This window comes from Hemitrygon akajei, chromosome 8, assembly GCF_048418815.1.
Source record: "Hemitrygon akajei chromosome 8, sHemAka1.3, whole genome shotgun sequence".
NCBI lineage: Eukaryota > Metazoa > Chordata > Chondrichthyes > Myliobatiformes > Dasyatidae > Hemitrygon > Hemitrygon akajei.
This window is the reverse complement of record NC_133131.1, coordinates 146902685-146922389: the sequence shown is the minus strand read 5'-3', so window position 1 is coordinate 146922389 and position 19705 is coordinate 146902685.

Below are 19705 nucleotides of genomic sequence, written 5' to 3'. Positions count from 1 at the left end.
TGTTTCTGTTGAACATACCATCAATTATCAGTAGTTTCAGATTCCCTGCAATCAATCAGAATATAATTCAGCACTTTGACTGATTCATATAAATATTCACTGCTGTTCACAAAGGCTATATGCATTGCTGTTATGTACCTCTGTCACTCTTTCTGTCTATGTCTCTGTCTCAATCTTTCTCTACCTGTCTTTCTCCCTCTCCCCCCACCTCTCTCTCTTTCTCCCTCTCCATCTCCATCTCCATTAATCACTACCCTAAAAACTACATTTATTTTATGCCATTAACCATCTTCTCCTGCTTCTTCTTCTTGGACAGTCCACTGGAATCAAGGATGACTTGCTTTCACTACGGATTCATCGGGTGGCTACTGAGGCCAGTGTGGAGCTTGCAGACTCTTTCATAGACTCTTCTGCAGGTTTTAGGCACATCCTTAGACTACTTTTCTCTCCACCTGGTAATCTCACACAAAGAGCCCAGAAATGAGCTTCTGCTTCAGTGATCTGGTGTTGGGCATGTGAATGGCATTGCCTGCCCCATGTTGACAACTTAATATTGTAAACGTTGAATGGGGAGAGAATTCTGATGTTGGTTTAGTTATCGTTTGGACAGTTTTGTGGAGTCAGTTTTAGGAATTAAAAACAGATTTTCTTTTCCTGGACTTGAAAATGACCAATTCTTCCTCATCAAGAGATAACACAATCATACCCTTTTAGGGGAAAGGATCTTCAACACACACTATTTTGTTTTGCATGTCTCTCTTCCAAACTTAGTGGATCAATTACGTCACGTCAGCTTTAAAATATGCAGTTTTGTTCCCAAAATGTCCCAGGATTGTGCATGCCAACTCCAAACACTCCTTCGAAAATCTGTTCCCATTCTACAATTCTCTGAAATCTCTGTACTCCTTTTTTGGTGGATGGGCCACAGAAATTTCCTCCTTCATAGCATCACGTAAGGCTCCATGACAGCTCTCCAGCTAGTTTTGTTTGATTAGCATTATTTGGCACTATATTAATGCAGCTTTTTTTTATTGTGTAATGGAGACTATCTTGGAAATATTTGTACCTCCTCAGGTTGATTTACATTTGAGGAGTATAACTTGGTGAACTGTTTATTCTCCTGTCACCTCCACTATGACAGTGATTATTGAGTGCCAATGCAACTTTTGTACTGAATAATTGATAGAGGGTGCCAAAAATTAATTGAAGTTTCAACTCATTGGGGAGGAAAAGGAAGAAGTTTAATGAGAAATTGGAAATAAAATTCCGAAGTTTTATAAAATCATCTGACATTTCGCCATCGTACAATCGAAAGAGTCTCTTGGAATGTAATGAGAATAAGTTAGGGGTAAGCCATGATTTGCTCCAAAAGAGTGTAGAATCAGTAAGATTCTGTGTAGAATCAGTAAGATGCATTTAAAGAAAATTCATTCCTGAAAACTTTTAAATATTTAACATGGAGATCTTCATATTAGAGTAAAGCCCTAGATTTTTCCACTCAAGGCTGAAGGGAAGTAGACCAATTAACTGAAAATGTTCATAACTATCAATGTGATTCCCTTGACCCAAAGAGGACAAAGGCGTAAGTCATGGAATGACAGGCCAATTGGTTTAGCAGCTCTTATTGACAAGATGCTAGAGACAATAATCTAAGAGTAAATGTTAGTCACTTTGAAAATCTAAGTATGCGGAGTTTTCCAGACAATCTGACTTACAGGGATCTGACTTTTCACAAATTCTGTCAGGAAATGTAGATGAGGCTTGGCCCAAAAGCACAGCAGCAGAGATGATTTCGTGGAGAGCAATAGCTTTAATGATCCACTGCAAAATAACAAGCACTAATGGGCCACTAAACAAAAGAGAACAGATACTTAAAAGGACAAGGCAACAAGGTCACGGAAGGCTAGAAGCAACTAGTTGAGGCTAGCTGGTTCAATGAGTGAGCAAGGGTTGTGTATGAGAACTGGGTTCAAATAGGCTGCAGGTGCTGTGCTGGAAACAAGGGGCCAGTGACTTCTGTTAGTTGGGTGAAGAGTGAGATGTGCCTGACTGTGTAGGTGAAACAGAACCTCCCCCTCCTATGGCTGGCTCCAATGGCCCAGAATGATTCAGATGGGTCCAGCAGGACAATTCAATGAGCAATGGATCCAAGATGAAACTGGAGAGTACCCAAGGCCTCACCTCCTTGCTGTACCCTTCCCAGTAGACCAGGTATTGTACTTCCCCATCCATGGCGACATGAATCCATCAACCTGCAAACCATATATATGAGATAACCTTCCACCAAAATTGGATCCGGAGGTACAGTATCAGGTCTGTTCAGTGGTCCATGGACAATGGGCTTGAGACAGGACATGTGGAAGGTAGGTGTGATCCTGGGGGATAGTGGCAACTGGGGGTGGTAAACAACTGAATTGCTGCAATGGGGTAATCTTGAAACGACCAGTGAACAGGCATGAGAGCTTGAGGAAGCTGGTGAGCAGGGGCAGAGCTCAGGTGGACAGCCAGACATGGTCCTCAGGTTGGAATAGTCTGCCTGGGTGCCACCTGCAGTTGGCCTGGCAGCAGTAGGCATGGTTGGTAACTGGGATGGCACTCTGTACCCTCTTACAAGCATCTCCAAGGGGAACAATAAGGATTGGTAATCATGAAGCACTTCAAAGCATTACACTCCTATGGCAGAGGAGGTGAGTAGATTGTGGGACTGCTCGGCCCCTAGCAGATACTTCTTCCATGTGGAAGGGTTAGACGTGGTGAAGCATCACGGAAACTTCTCCACTTGTTGTTTGGCACATTCTAACTGTCCATTGGCCTGCAGTTGATAGCCAGAGGACAGACTCACTGAGGCTCAGGGGAGCGAAGAGAAGGGAGATAAATTGTGGGTCTAGCAGGAAGTCATGGAGGTGAACTACATGTTGGAGAATGAGGTGCACCATTTCAGCAACTGATGAAACTTTGGAGAGGGCCCCAACGTGGACCCCCTTGGAGAACCAGTCCACCACTGTCATGATAATTGTGGCCCCATAAGCTGACGGACTGAAACTCACTAAGGGGTGGAGGAAGGAATGGAAGGCTTACCAGAAGCAGGAGATAAATTGTCGGCCCCAGCCTGACGCAATGTCCTGAGGGAAGCCTTGGAGGTGAACTATATGTTTGAAAACCTGCTCCGCTGTCTCGGCAGATGACAGAGCTCTGAAGTGGGCCGCCTTGGATAGCTGGTTCACCACTGTGGCCTGATTGGAAGGTGGCAAACCCAAGAAGAAATCCATGGTGATGTGGGACCATGGGATTTGAGGGACCAGTAGGGTCTCAGGTGCTGCTGTTTGGTGAAATTGGACCGGGCGCGTTGAAGGCAGGCAACGATGAACTGATGTACATCCGCGATCATGGTAGGCTAACAGAACCGGGTGGCTAGAGAGGGGTGAGGAGCAAGGTCACTGAAGTACCGGAGAGCGTACGGCCACAGGCCAGAGCAGGCTCGTGCTGTAGGGCCTGACGGATCAGGTTCTCAAGGTCCCAGATGACCGTGGTGAGGATCTGAGGGCATAGAATGATTGGCTGAGGTTCTTTTTCTATTTCAGCAGGGTTAAACTGTCGTGGCAGGGCATCTGCCTTCATGTTCTTGGAGCGGGGTCGTTAGGAGACGGTGAAGTTGAATTGCTTGAAGAGGAGGGTCCAACAAGCCTGACATGGGTCAAGGGAGAGATGATGAAGGTAATCTTGCCTCGGTCCATAAAATACAGAGAGGGCTAAAGCTTGAATTGCAGGATGCACTAAGACAGGAAGCTGCGGCAAAGGTTTGGGGATCTGTCAAATCTGTTCGGGCGCCAGAATCTGAGACTCTGAGGGAGGAGGTTGACTGGTGCAGGGTTCGGTATCAAGATGGAGAGCTGGTTGAGAGTGGCAAGCAGAATGTCAATGCTCTCCCGCTGCTTCTGGATCGTGTCCTCAGTGTACAAGTTCCTTTAGTCAATCAAACTCTGCTGTGTCAGTTACTGGCTCACTCATCCCATCAACAAACATAGAGGAGGCTTGACCCAAAAGCATGCCAGCATAACGATTTAGCAGTGATCAATAGCTTTAATAATCAGCGGCAAAATATCAGGCCACAAGGGGCCACAGAACAAGAGAGAACAGATACTGAATAGAACAGGAAACAAGGTGACAAAAAGCTAGGTGTAACTGGTTGAGGCTAGCTGTTTCAATGAGAGAACGAAGATTGTGGATGACAGCTGTGTTTAAACTGGCTGCAGGTGATGAGCTGGCAACAAGTGCTAGGTGATTCCTGTTAACTGGCAGGAGACTGCGAGGTGCCTGTCTGTGCAGGCCCGACAAATTTTCCCATAAATTTTTAAAGACATTTTGACTATAGTAATAATATTATTTTATAGTGTTCATTATCAACTGGATACAGTATGTACTCCAAACATTTAATAATGGGTGATATTTGGATGAATATTGAAAGAAATTAAAGAATTAGAGCAAGTGTATGTAGAGTGATATTAAAATGGGTGGTTACAGAACAGGGAACTTTTTGACATGGGGTTGGACTGTTTCCAGAAACTGAAACATTATGTAATCTGGAGACTGTTTGTAACTAAACCTAGTCAACATGGCTTTAGGGAAGGTGTATAAAGTTTGACAAATTTGTTAAAATTCTTTAAGGAGTTAACAAGAAGGATTGATAGAAGTAAACCTATAAATGGAGTGAATTTAGATTTCCAAGTGGCATTTGACAATGTCTCATGTAGGAGGCTGGTGCATAAAGTAGGAAGTGTATTAGAATGGATTGAAAACTGTCTCATGGAAGACAAGGAGATGGGATGAATAGGTCTTTTTCAGAAGGGAAGGAGGTTCCTCCTAAAGTATGAGGATCAATTTTTGGCCTGCAGTTGTTCACTGTTTACAGTAATTATTGCAGGAAAGACCACAGTTCAAAGTTCAAGGTCAATTTTTATTATCAAACTACATAAATGTCACCATATACAACCCAGAGGTTTATTTTCCTGCAGGCATCCTCAGCAAAGCTATAGAATAGTAACAGTAACAGGTTCAATGGAAGATCAACCAGAGTGCAGAAGGCAACAGGTAATGATAAATAGCAACAGCAATGAATAATGAGAACATGAGATAATGAGGTAAAGAGTCCTTAAGGTGGTGTCATTGGTTGTGAGAACATCTCATTGGATGGGCAAGTGAGTGTTGTTGTCCCTTTTTGTTCAAGAGCCTGATTGTTGAGGGCTGGTAATTGTTCTTGAACCTGATGGTGCAGGTCTTGAGGCTCTTGTACCTTCTACCTAATGGTGGTAGTGAGACAAAAACTCCTACCAGTAAGGTAAGGTAAAACTATAAGGTTTCCAAAATAAAACTAAATGGGTGAACATGTTGCAATAATGTTGATATCGGTGCACTTGTTCCTTAAGGTGGTCATAGCCAGGGGTGGTAATGAGAACAAGCTCCCACTGCTTATTAAATGCTCCTAATGGCGTGCACCTCAAATAGCCTCAGACAACCTAAACTAGCTCCTGGCCTTCACTTGCGGCTTAGCTTCTAAGCCCAGCAGACTGTTTATACTGACAGAAGGGGGGGACAAAGGTGGGTTACTGCTACCTTAAAACCAGTTGCTTTGGGCAGATGGGGCTTGTCAGCCATGGTTGACAGCTCATCTAGGAGAAGAAAGTCTCTGATCACAAACCTTCCTCTGCCTTGCAGCTATACCCATTCTGGGTAAGGCTTCGGGAGTACATCTGAGAGAAAAATCCGGAGCTGGAGTCCCTAATGCAGTCCTACATTGAGTTCAATGCTGATTGACAATTCTTGCACGTAGCTGGTACTGAACTGTATCAGCCTCTGCCGTTCCTTTGGGTTCATCAGTTGCATGGAGAGGGGAAGCTTACTACACGGGCAACAGCTTTCTCTCCATATCATACTGCCCAGGCTTGCATATCTAGACAGCTACGACGGTCTAGACAGCTGACCGATTGAGTCCCTCTCTAACACTTGTTACAGTGCAGAGAAAAATTAAAAGAATGTTGCTGGGATTTGAGGACCTGAGTTATAGGAAGAAAGGTAGAATATATTAAAACTTCATTGCCTGGAGCACAGGAGAATGAGGGGTATAGATCGTGATGTGAATGAGATGAATGCATGCAGACTTTCCCTCAGGGTAATTGAATCTAAAACTAGAGGCAATAGGTTAAGGGTGAAAGGTAAAATATTTAAGGGGAATCTAAGGAGAAACAACTTCATTCAGAGTTGGTGTAAATGTCAAATGAGTTGCCAGCAGAAGAAGTAGATGGGGGTTCAGGTGCAAAAGTTAAGAGCAATTTGTGTAGGTACATGGGTGAGAAGGCTATAGAGGATAATGGTCCGGGTGCAGGTAGATGGGACTAGGCAGAAGACCTAATCGACATGTATGAGATGGGCTGAAAGGCCTGTATTGACACTGTAGTATTTTATATCTCATTAACTCTATAAGGAAGTTGTCATTCTACAATAGTGTATGGATAGCTTAAGCAAGATGAATTTAATGCAGGAGTATAAGAACTTATGTCAAAAGGTGAATTATTATCTAAAGTGGAGAGAGACCACAATGTGTGAAGTGCCAAGTGATCTAAATGTTCTTGTGCTATTTGTCTTTACTAATTGTTGGATCTGTTTGCTTCCAAGTGGCATTTTGGCCTTCATTGCAAAAGGGTCGGAATTTAAAAGTAGAAATGTTGTTGCAATTTTGCAAAGTATTGGCGAAGCCTCACCTGGAACATTAGGTACAGGTTGGTCATTTTATCTAAATAAACATTCTGTAACACTAGAGACAATACAAAGGAGATTCACCAGGCTAATTACTGGGATGGTAAGAGGGTTGTCTTGCAGAGACACACAATATACTTTTCGGGTATATTTTAAAAAAAGAGAGTCAACCTTTTCCAAACATACATAATCCTATGGAATCTTGACAGGTTAGATGTTGGGATGTTTTCTCTGGTGGGAATATCTCGTGCAATGGGACCTAACTGCTCACCCTTTCCACTTTTGATCCCTCGATGAGGACTGGTATGTGTCTCCTTGTCTTACCCTTCCTAAAGTCCACAATCAGTTCTTTGGTCTTACTGACATTGAGTGCAAGGCTGTTGCTGTGGCACCACTCAACCAGCTGATCTATTTTGTTCCTGTACGCCTTCTTGCCACCACTTGAAACTCTGCCAACAATAGTTATGCCGTCAGCAGATTTATGGATGCGTTTGATCTGTCCCTAGCCACACACTTATGGGTGTAGAGAGAGTAGAGCAGTAGGCTGAGCACATATCCCTGAGATGTGCCAGTGATGGAAGTGGAGGAGACAAAGAGTTGTTGAAGCCAGAATAGATCGGCCATGGTTATATTAAATAGAGGGGCAGTCACAAAGGGTTAGATGATCTATTCCTGCTTCTATTTTCTTGCATTTCTGTGGGCCTCAGGATGAAATCAGCTGAGATGCTATCAACTAATGCAAATCTAAAAAGGATTGCTGCATCAGTAAATCCCATTGTTTATTTTTATCTTACTTTCTGTTTAAAACCTTATAAGGTGACTTGAGAGTTACATTCCATTATCCCTCATGACTGATGTTGCCCTAGACCTTGTTTTGGCAATTTTGCATAAAAGAATGATGTTCAGTGTGAATAATTCATAAATAAAAATAGAAAAGGCTAGAAATGCTCAACAGAAAAGGCAGCATTTTGAAGTGAGAATGACAATTGCAATGAAAAGTTGTCAACCTCAAATATTCAGCGTTTCTCTCTCTAGCATTTTCCATTTCCATTCCATATTTTCAGCTGCATTATTCAGCTTTTGGAAAATGATTTCTAGTTTAGTTACTCTAACAGGCTCAAGCAGCACAAACAGCTATATGACAACCTATAAATAGCTGTTCAAGTATAGGGGGCTGGGATGTCTGAAGGTTGCTTCCTAGAAAGTGGTCCATATCATAAATTTTTAGAAAAGAAACCCATGCCTTCTACATATATGTGTCAAGATATGCGATTCAAAAAATAAGAGTGTGGAAGATGTAATTCAGATCCATCAATCTTTGAACATCTTGCCTGTTGACAATATCACATACTGGAACCCAGGAGGAAACAGGATCAATCTATTGACAAGGGCGGAAGTGAAAAAACTGAAGATATTTTGTCCATTGATCACCTGCGAAAACAGGGAGAATTTTCCAAAGTTTCTTTTTTGTTTCTTTGTTTGTACCAGACTCCCACTTATATGTATAAACTTGTATTTTTAATGTGCACAGCAATACTCTTAGAAGATACTTGGCAGGATACTTGGAGGAGCAGAGGGATCTGGGGGTACATGTCCACAGATCCCTGAAAGTTGCCTCACAGGTAGATAGGGTAGTTAGGAAAGCTTATGGGGTGTTAGCTTTCATAAATTGAGGGATAGAGTTTAAGAGTCGTGAGGTAATGATGCAGCTCTATAAAACTCTGGTTAGGCCACACTTGGAGTACTGTGTCCAGTTCTGGTCGCCTCACTATAGGAAGGATGTGGAAGCACTGGAAAGGGTACAGAGGAGATTTACCAGAATGCTGCCTGGTTTAGAGTGTATGCAATATGATCAGAGATTAAGGGAGCTAAGGCTTTACTCTTTGGAGAGAAGGAGGATGAGAGGAGACATGATAGAAGTATACAAGATATTAAGAGGAATAGACAGAGTGGACAGCCAGCGCCTCTTCCCCAGGGCACCACAGCTCAATACAAGAGGTCATGGCTTTAAGTTAAGGGGTGGGAAGTTCAAGGGGGACATTAGAGGAAGGTTTTTTACTCATTGGTTAGTGTGTGGAATGCACTGCCTGAGTCAGTGGTGGAGGCAGATACACTCGTGAAATTTAAGAGACTACTAGACAGGTATATGGAGGAATTTAAGGTGGGAGGCAGGGTTTAAGGGTCGGCACAACATTGTGGGCGGAAGGGCCTGTACTGTGCTGTACTGTTCTATGTTCTATCATCAATGGTCCTCACCATTCAGACTATGCCCACTTCTCACTGCAGTGGTCAGACAGAAGATACAGATGCCAGAAGTCTCACAGTCACCAGGTTCAGGGACAGCCACTCTCCTACAACTATCAGCTATGGAACACCACAGACCACCTCTTTCTCTGATTGTGTCTTTTTTTCACTCTCTGTCTTTACAGCCTTGTTTAAGTTATATATAATTTATAGTCTGTGTGTTGTCTGTACCTATGTACCTGTGATGCTGCTGCAAGCGTGTTTTTCATTGTATGTCTAACTCAACATGCTTGTGCACATGACAATAAACTTGATTTGAATATAGTAAAGTTAACTGGAAGTAGGCCTTCCAATTATAGTAGGAGCTTCATTTCTCCATTTTGTCATCTGCATAATCACAAAAAAAACTTTTACAAATATTATTTGCCAATGCACCTTGGGATTAAAACATTATCTGGTAGCTCTTCTATTGCTGGAGGATTCACAACATTGAAAATATTTTTAAAGATTTTCTCTACCTTTCCAGTAATCATTTAATTTGACATGACTTTTAAATTCTATAAACTAAATAACAAAGACAAAAGCAACACACACAAAATGCTGGAAAAACACAGCAGGTCAGGCAGCACCTATGGAGGGTCAGAAGCAGCTGATGTTTCAGTCTGAGACCCATCATCAGGACTGAATAGGGAACACATTTTTATTCAGAGATTTGACCTGCAACTCAGTACCGATAATGGTATCAAAAATAGAGTCAGATCAGAGCTTGTAAAAGGAAATTGGATAAATCTCCTTCTTAGGTTCATCACCCCTACTAGGGGAAAGGTCTCTGAGAGCAGATTGCCAGAGACCTCTGTCCTGGGCCAGACTTCCTTTTTTTACCAGGTGTAGCCCATTTTCTCAGTGTATCCTTCTTCTTCCAGGGATGGGGTCTTTGGAGCTGCTGTTGGCATTTCTGGAGCACTAGATTTTTACAGGATGGGGTTGCTAGTCCCATCTTCAGCTCTCCTCCTTTCAGAGCCAGGCTTAGGATCATCCATGGCAGAGTCAAACTGGATAATAAACACACAAGATTCTGCAGATGCTGGAAATCTAGAACACCAAACACAAAACGCTGGAGGAACTCAGCAACTCAGGCAATATCTATGGAAGTGAATAAACAGTCAACATTTCGAGCCAAAACCCTTCTTCTGGACTGAGAAGGAAGGGGGAAGATAACAGAATAAAAAAGCAGGGTAGGGGCAATAGGTGAATCCAGGTGGGTGGGAAAGGTAAAGGGCTGGAGAAGAAATGTTTCAGTGGGCTCAGAACTCAATGAGACCTAAAACACAATCAACAAAATGTACTATAGCTATTTTCTGTACCAGTATGAACTGGTCATCAACAATAGGAATGTACTAATCCCAGGTGCTAATTGGTTCCCAGGAGTTTTCATCCAAAGCGAATCTTTGACTGTGGAATGCAAGTATGTAGGTGTCACTTGAATCAATCATGAGGAATGTCCAAAGTAGCTAAAATGTGGATTTAAAAGGGCTGCCAGCCATTCCAACTATTCATCCCACACAATTCAAGAAATTGCCAAATTATTATGTATAAAACAGATGAAGACCATTCAATTAATTTTGTCCATGCTGGCTCCTGGCACAGCAATTCTGTCAAATCCCATCCTTAACCCACACCCCGCCAAATGAAAAATTCTCCACTGCACTGGAAATTACCCAATTCCCTTTTGAAGACTGTCCTTTTAATTGCAAAACTCATTACTATTTGTAGTTTACATCTGATGTTCTTTTTGAAGACTGCTTCTTGTTTGTATCAATATTTCCTATCCTCATAAACCCTGAAGGAAATCCTATGTCCAATAATCCCTATCCATGTCCTAGTACATCATGAACCAGCTACAGGTCAGACCGGACACATACAGCACACTTTGGTCTTACTGTTCCATCCATATTTAGAGATACAGTGCGGAAAAGGCCCTTTCAGCCCTTCGAACCTTGCTGCCCAGCAACCCCCGACAAGGCAAATTTAACCCGAACCTGATCACACGACGATTTACAATGATCAAAGAAACTACCCAGTATGTCTGTCAATTGTGGGGCTAACCGTGTGCACCCTGAGAAGAGCCAGGCATTCCACCGTGAGGGTGCACACAAACTGCAGGATTGAGCTCTTATGCCCTAAGCTGTAATAGCATCAGGCTAACTGGTACGCTACTGTGGTGCCCAAATTGATGGTTGATAGGAAAGAAATACAAATCAGATACTTTCTTTGCACCATCAGCTACTACGGACAATGTCTATTATTTCCATGCATTATTAAATTATTTCCAGCTGCATCAACTAGAAAGTATGTACAAACTAATTTTTATGATTTTAATATTAGAGTAGATAAAATAAACAACTTGATGAGGTCCTGATTAACCATATTTCTCTTAAAAGTGCAACAACATTTTTTTATTATCTATCCATACTCGTGATATAGATGCACTTGGTAATGACAGCATTTAATACCCATCCCAAATTGTCCTCAAACTGAGAATATAGTTACTAAACAACCACATAGGTTATCAGTTATTAGCAAGACTGGTAAGGGTGTCTCCTCCATCCCTCCACCCCCAGTTCTTGAAAATCATTAACAAACCAGAAGGGTTTTTAAAACAGTCCAGTAGTTTTATGGCCACCATTACTGAGACTAGTCTCTTCTTTAAAGACCTGATATCTTTAACGACTTAAATTTAAATTCCCCAGCTGGCAAGGTGGGATACCAGTCCACATCTGTAGGCTTTATGATGCTTGACTTATATCATTTTTTTGCAATTATCTAAGCTCTCTTCTTTAAATTGAATGAAATAACTTACATTTGAACAGCAACAGACAGCATCTATGTAATACCATTAATGTTGTAAACATGTCAGCCACTTTGAAAGAGCATTAACGGATATTATTTGGCTGCACCTTGGTTCATAATGGGATGCCTCACAGCTGTGATGCTAAAATAATTGTAATGAATGCACAAAATATATTCCTCTTTGGACTTAGCTGTGTGAAAGGTGATATTTGCTGGAACATTCTGACTGGTGTTTGATAAAACAAGACATTCAGGCACTTCAACAGAAGAGGGTTGCTACCACTGTCAATAAATTATTGATAGGAAAGCTAAATGTTAGACTTTGATTTGGCAGACTTTAGCAACTAAATGTCCTGGTTCAGCAGCATGGTAGATACCAAAGATTTCAATATTTTAGCTTTACATTTATTATTAAAATATGTGAGTAGGACCAAATGAAATATTTATCCTCTTATCTCCACTAAGTTCAAACTAGTCAATGAAATTAACATTTTTAAAACCACCCACTCTGCATGGCTTAATGGAATATTATTATAACTTAGATGCTCCCCAGTTTAGCATTGCCAGTATTGAGATCCCTGTTACAGTCTGTCAGACACACCAGGCACTACATTGATTACAGATTCCCCAAGCAGGCACTTTATTTCACACTCTGACATGGGAAGAGAATATCACGTAGACACAGGAAAATACTCAAATATGTGCTCAAATTCCCATTAAAGTTCTGTAACTACCCCATCTTCACCTGTGGATCCCTAGACCATGATGGCTCAACATAGAGATAAAGCTCAGGCTGTTACTGGGAGCCTACAGTTCATTGAACAGGATTACACAGAGGTCCTGTGAATAGGGTCAACTTATATACCTAAATGCCCATTAGACACCTTCCGCTCTATTTCACATAGTCACAAAGTTGTACAGCATGGGAAAAGTCCTTTCAGCCTATAAGCCCTTTCTGATGGAAGTGCATATCTCACACTAGCCTCCCATGGCCCAACAAAACATCCTCCACAGTGAAGAAAGCTCAGCAAAGCCTTTACTTTCTGACAAAGCTGAAGAGAGCTGGAGTATGCAAATCAATACTCATGTACAATGTCCTGTGTATGTTACTAAAAAGGGCTTCTTTGGTTTGTTACGAGTAGGAATGCTTCTTTGTCTGTTAAAAGTTCTCTTGCCGTTGTTTCGCTTTAGAATGGCTGATATGGTAATTGTATTCATTTGTTAATCAATGGGGAATGTTATTTTGTTTTGTGAGGCTGGGAACTTGGGGGAGGGGTTGCGCGGGCTTGGGGGTGTGAGGGGAGTCCGGAGGAAGACGCCGAGGAAGGAGGACGTGCGCTCGGACGACCACCGGGAAGTCCGAAGTGGGAGTTTCGGGAGGACGACCACCGAGGAGTCGAATGGTTTGCTGGATGAGCTCCACCGATGTGCACTAAACTGACTGAACTTTGATAAGTTGGCGCCTTTTGTTTTTTTCTTGTATATATATATATATGTATTGTATTGCCTAATACTCTTTTAATTTTAGTAAACTCTTTAAAGTGTATTTCATAACGGTATTTGTTGTGGGTTTGATACTGTTGGCGGGCGCGAGGCATAAACGCGATTCTCACAGCACCTGCGTGTACGGGAGGTGGGTTGGTGTGTGGCTGGATCTCTTTTTCCCCTAGACATATACCAGCCTGTTGGGTAAGTGTTACATTTGTGGGGGCTCGTCCGGGATTGGATTGTGAGGGGGCTGTGGAATCGCGCAGGTAGTGAGCGGTAATGGAGAGAGAGAAAATTGTTCGCTGGTGCCGATTTGAAGGTGTACCGGTACGGTACGCATGCGTAGTGAGCGGAGTGGATTTTCGAGTTTCGGGAGACGCGTTAGTGCGGGGTTTAAGTTTGGTGAAGGATATGGGGCAGGTAGAGTTGGTAGCTAGACGGTGTGGTAAAGAGATGGAGTCTAGCTGGGTGTTGGTTCGTACGAGTGCTGACGTCAGGACGTTGGAACTGCCGGCGACGGTCGGTGTACTGGGGGAGGAAGGGCTGTGGGGGCTCCACACTCTCTCCGAGGATGAGGCTGAGGAGACATCGGAGGAGGAGCTAGAGCTAGAAGAAAACCCCGGAGAGGTGTCAGGCACTAGCAAAGGGAGGAGGGAGGAGGGAGTCGTGACTAGGCCCCGCCCCCCAGGTAGGGTGGAAGCCTCCGAGCTGGCAGCCGCACTTAATTCCCTGGTGGGAGTGGCCGAGAGGCCACAGCTGAAGCTGGGGGTGTTCTCCGGAGCCAAGCCTACTCCGGACGGGGTGGTGGACTATGAGACCTGGATCGAGCATACGTCCTTGATGTTAGAGGAGTGGCCAGGCTCGGAGGAGGAGAAGCGGCAGCGATTGGTGGGAAGTTTGAGGGGTTTAGCAGCCAAAACAGTTCGGGAGTGGAAAGCTGAAAAGTCTGGGGCCTCAGTGGAGGAATGTATAGAAGTTTTGGAGGGAGCGTTTGGGTTGTCAGGGGAACCCTGGCTGCTTTTAGCAGAGTTCCAACGCCTGGAACAATGGAGAGGGGAAAAGCTCTCCGAGTACATATTTAGGATGGAGGGGATGCTCTCGGGGCTGCGGCACCGGGGGGTAGTGAAGGCGCTGGATGTGGCTAGTGTGAGGATGAGTCAGTTATTCAGTGGCTCTCTGGAGGAGGACAAGGTGGCGTGGACTATTAGGCAGGCTTATAGGAAAGGCCCCCCTCCATCGTTCGGGCAACTGATTAGAGAGGTGCGGGAGGAGGAGAGAGCATTGGGGCGGAAAAGGGGCGCGGGCCTACGGGAGCAATCCTCAGCGATACAGGAAGTGGTGGCTGGGTGGAGGAATGACAACCCACCGAGGGGTAGAGAATCCCCTCTGGAGGGGAGGGATAGGGGAGGTACCCACTCTCAGGGGCGACCAGTGCCGTGGGTTGGGAGTGGGGGGAGTCCTGGGAGAGGAGGGGGGGCAGGCAGCGTGTGCTTTAACTGTGGGAAAGAGGGGCATTTCAGGTGGGACTGTGGGCGGCCGAGGGTGTGCTATAGCTGTGGGGAGGAGGGACACTTTAGGTGGGATTGTGAGACACAAGGAGTTCCGCGGAGGACAAGCCCCCCTGCGACTAAGAAGGGGGAGGTGTCGGGAAACTTAGGAGAGGCTCAGTGAGGGAACGGACTGGAGCCTCTGGAGGAACACGTTCCCAGAGATCAGCCAGGGGACCACCGGGTGCCCACCCCTCTATTCCAGATGGGCTGGTAGGACCCCGTGCCAGTGTGGGTCTACGGATAGAGGGAGTTTACGCAAAAGCTGTTCTGGATACGGGATCGCAGGTGACCTTATTGTACCGGTCTTTCTACAACCAATATCTAAAGCATTTGCCCGTAACCCCATTTGATGCCCTGCAGATTTGGGGTGTGAGCGAGGGTGACTACCCGTACGATGGCTACCTATCGGTGAGATTGGAGTTCTCAGAGGGCGATGTGGGAGTGTCCGAAGCTATTGAGACGTTGGTGTTGGTGTGTCCTGACCCGGTGGAAACTGGTGGTGCTGCCCTCCTGGTGGGGACTAATTCCCCCGTTGTGCGACGGCTCCTGGGAGCTTGTAAGGAGAAAGCGGGGGAAGACTTTCTGGAGACCCTCTCGGTGCATCCAGTGTTTCGAGCAGTGTTCGCAGAAGGGGTTGCCTCCCAAGGGCTGGACCCGGAGTGTAAACGCGGGACGGTGTGGTGTACGCAGGCGAGGCCCAAGGTGATCCGACCCGGGGAGGTAGCACTAGTGATGGGGACCCCCAGATTCCCAGGAGTGCCGACGGGTGAAGCCCTGTTAGTAGACGCCCCGGACGATCTTGAAGGGGAGACACGATTTCCGGCGGGGGCGCTGGTGAGGCCCGAAGTGCAGAGACCAGGGGTGGTACATGCGAGGCGTATAGCTATAAGTGTCAGGAACACCACGGCAAGAGAAATCACCTTTAAGCGGGGAATGCCGCTGGCCCATCTGTTCCCGGTGACGGTAATGTCTAGCGCACCAGTGAGGACCCCTAACGGGGAGGGATCGGAGCATCGAAGGGAGCTGACCGCTGAAGTCTTTAACTTCGGGGATTCCCCTGTGTCGCCGGAGTGGAAACACAGGCTAGTGGAGAAGATGCTGAAGATGGAAGCTGTTTTTTCTCGGGGCGAGTTTGATGTTGGCTGCTCCAAAAGCACTCGCCACACCATCCGGGTGACGGAGGACACCCCGTTCCGAGAGAGATCCCGGCGGCTGGCTCCGGCAGATGTTGAGGACGTGCGGCAGCACTTGTGCAAGTTGAAGGAGGCCGGAATCATAGCTGAGTCCCGAAGTCCTTATGCGTCCCCAATAGTGGTGGCACGGAAGAAGAATGGGCGAGTGCGCATGTGTGTTGACTACAGGACGTTGAATTGGCGAACTGTCCCTGATCAATATACTGTCCCAAGAGTCGAAGATGCGCTGGCCTGCCTGAGCGGTGCGAAGTGGTTCAGTGTGCTGGATTTAAGAAGTGGGTATTACCATATCCCAATGAGTGCGGGTGATAAAGAGAAGACCGCTTTTATCTGCCCGCTGGGGTTCTTTCAGTTCGAACGAATGCCCCAAGGCATATCGGGAGCCCCAGCCACCTTCCAGAGGCTCATGGAGAGAACTGTGGGGGATATGAATCTGTTAGAGGTGCTGGTGTACCTGGACGATTTGATAGTGTTTGGATCGACTTTTGAGGAACATGAGGAGAGGCTGTTGAAGGTGTTGGGCCGGCTTATTGAAGAAGGGTTGAAGCTTTCCCTGGACAAATGCCAGTTCTGCAAGTCGTCGGTTAGCTACGTTGGTCATATCATTTCGCGAGAGGGAGTGGCTACTGATCCAACCAAGATAGAGGCCGTGACCACCTGGCCGAGACCCCAGAAAGTGGGCACTCTGCGCTCATTTTTGGGGTTCTGTGGGTATTACCGGCGATTTGTGAAAGGATACGCCAAAGTGTGTCACTCGTTGACTCAGCTGTTGTGTGGCTATCCCCCGGTGGGAAAGAAAAGGACGGGGGACCAGAGGCAGGACACTGGAGGATACTGGAACCCGGCGGAACCTTTTGGCTTGAGATGGGATGATCAATGTGAAGAGGCGTTCCGATCTTTGAAAAGGGCACTGACCCAGGCCCTGGTGTTGGCTTTTGCCGATCCCCAGAAGCCATATGTGCTGCACATGGATGCCAGTCAAGAGGGTCTTGGGGCTGTTCTGTACCAGGAGCATGGCAAAGCATTGAGGCCGGTAGCCTTTGTCAGCCGAAGCTTGTCGCCATCGGAGAGAAACTACCCCACTCACAAGTTGGAGTTCCTGGCGCTGAAGTGGGCGGTGGTGGACAAGTTGGGCAATTACCTGTACGGAGCCAAGTTTGAGGTGCGAACGGATAACAATCCGCTCACTTATATTTTGACTTTGGCGAAGCTGGATGCCACAGGACATCGGTGGCTGGCGGCCTTGTCGGTATATGATTTCAGCCTGAGGTACCGGCCCAGAAGCAAGAATGTCGATGCGGATGCTTTGTCTCGTCGTGAGCCGGGGGAACAGGAGAGGGACGAGGAGTGGGAAAGTGTCCCTGCCCCTGGAGTGAAGGCGATGTGCCAGTTTGCTATCACCGTGAAGGCCGAGGGAAGATGGAGGCTGGAACGAGCCGTGGACCATTTGGGGGGTTTTGACGACGCCATACCCCTAGCTTACTGTGACCTGACCGCACTGCGGACTAAACAGTTGCCGGAACTGAGTCCGGGGGAAGTGGCAGCTGCTCAGCAAAATGACCCGGGCATTGGCACAGTGTGGAGAGCGGTCGAGAGGGGGGATGGGGCGTTGGCTGAGAAGGCGAAACACCCATTCGTGCCCCTGTTGTTGAAGGAGTGGTCTCGGTTGAAGTTAAAGAACAAAATCTTGTACCGGGTAACGGCGCCTCCGGACCAACCCCACTGTTGGCAACTGGTCCTGCCGGAGGAGTATCGGCAGGCTGTACTCCAGGCCCTACATGATGATTCTGGACACTTGGGGGTGGAAAAGACCTATGGATTACTCAAAGACCGGTTCTACTGGCCCCGGATGAGGGGGGAAGTCGAAGAATACTGTAGGGGCTGCAGTCGTTGCATCCGGAGGAAGACCCTGCCCGTGTTGGCGGCTCCACTGTCGCACTTGCAGAGTGCAGGACCTCTGGACCTGGTATGTATGGATTTTCTGTCGATTGAACCTGACGCCAGCAACACCGCGAATGTCTTAGTCATCACCGATCATTACACTCGCTATGCTCAGGCATTTCCCACTAAGGATCAGAAGGCGACGACAGTGGCGAAGGTGTTATGGGAGAAGTATTTTGTTCATTACGGCCTTCCCAGGCGAATCCATAGCGATCAGGGGCGGGACTTTGAGAGCAGCCTTATCCATGAATTACTGACTATGCTTGGGGTTGAGAAATCCAGGACTACCCCGTATCACCCACAGGGAGATCCGCAGCCAGAGAGCTTCAACCGGACCCTGTTGGATATGCTCGGGACGCTGGAGATTGGGCAGAAAAGCAGGTGGAGTCGTCATATTGGACAATTGGTTCACTGTTACAATTGTACTCACAATGATGCTACAGGATATTCGCCCAATTATCTGATGTTCCGGCGGGAAGCGAGGTTGCCCATTGACTTGTGTTTTGGGGGTGAAGTGGGTGAATTACCCGGGAAGTCCCATCTAAAGTATGTGTCCGACATGAAGAGGGAGTTACAGCGGGCGTACGAGTTGGCCGAGGCGGCGGCTACCAAACAAAATCAGAGGAATAAGATGCGGTATGTTCGAAAGGTGAAGTTTGTTCAATTATTGCTGGGCGACCGGGTCCTTCTACGGAATTTGGGACTCCCTGGTAAGCACAAGTTGGCAGACTGATTGGCGGCCAGCCCCTATGTAATAGAGAGCCAGATGCCGAACCTGCCAGTTTACCGGGTGAAACCTGAGGATGGGAAAGGGCCTATCAAGGTACTCCATCGGAATCACCTGCTGCCGCTGGGTCAAGCGGTGCAGGTGGATACGGAGCCAGAGTGGGAGGTTACGCCCAGTACAAGGATTCTGCGAGGGCGCAGAGAAAGGGAAGAGACCGCTGCTGAAGAGCGGGGACGGGTCCCTCACCCGGAAATGGCTACTGATTCGGAAGAGGACGACTCAGATGAGTGGCCCCTGTTCCCATTCGCTGGTGCTCCAGTACCAGGAGAGGAGGCTCCTGGCCCTTCCCATACTGAATTGGGTGAGAGGAGGGAAGGTCTTGAGGGTCAGATGGAGAGGCAGCCAACATTGGTGGGAGAGAGGGTGGAGCCCGAGCGTGAGCCGGAGAGATCTCAGGTGAGGGAGGACCCCCGTGAGGAAGGGGGTGAGGGTCTGTCAGGAAGACCTGGGGTGTCCGAGACAGTGGGTTCGCAGGTGGAGAGGGAGACCAGGGGGGCAGAAGGGGTATGGAGATCTCAGAGGATTAGGCGCCCCCCAGAGCGGTTGACATATGTGGTACCAGGAGAACCGAGTGTGATTTCTACTGCTCTGGGTAGTTATGTCACTGCTTTCTGCACCTGGGTTGGGTTTTGGGTGTTGCAAGAAGCTTTGGGGAACTCTAGTAATGCCATGAGGGCATGACATTTGCTGGTGGGGAGAGAATGTACAATGTCCTGTGTATGTTACTAAAAAGGGCTTCTTTGGTTTGTTACGAGTAGGAATGCTTCTTTGTCTGTTAAAAGTTTCTGTTGCCGTTGTTTCGCTTTAGAATGGCTGATATGGTAATTGTATTCATTTGTTAATCAATGGGGAATGTTATTGTGTTTTGTGAGGCTGGGAACTTGGGGGAGGGGTTGCGCGGG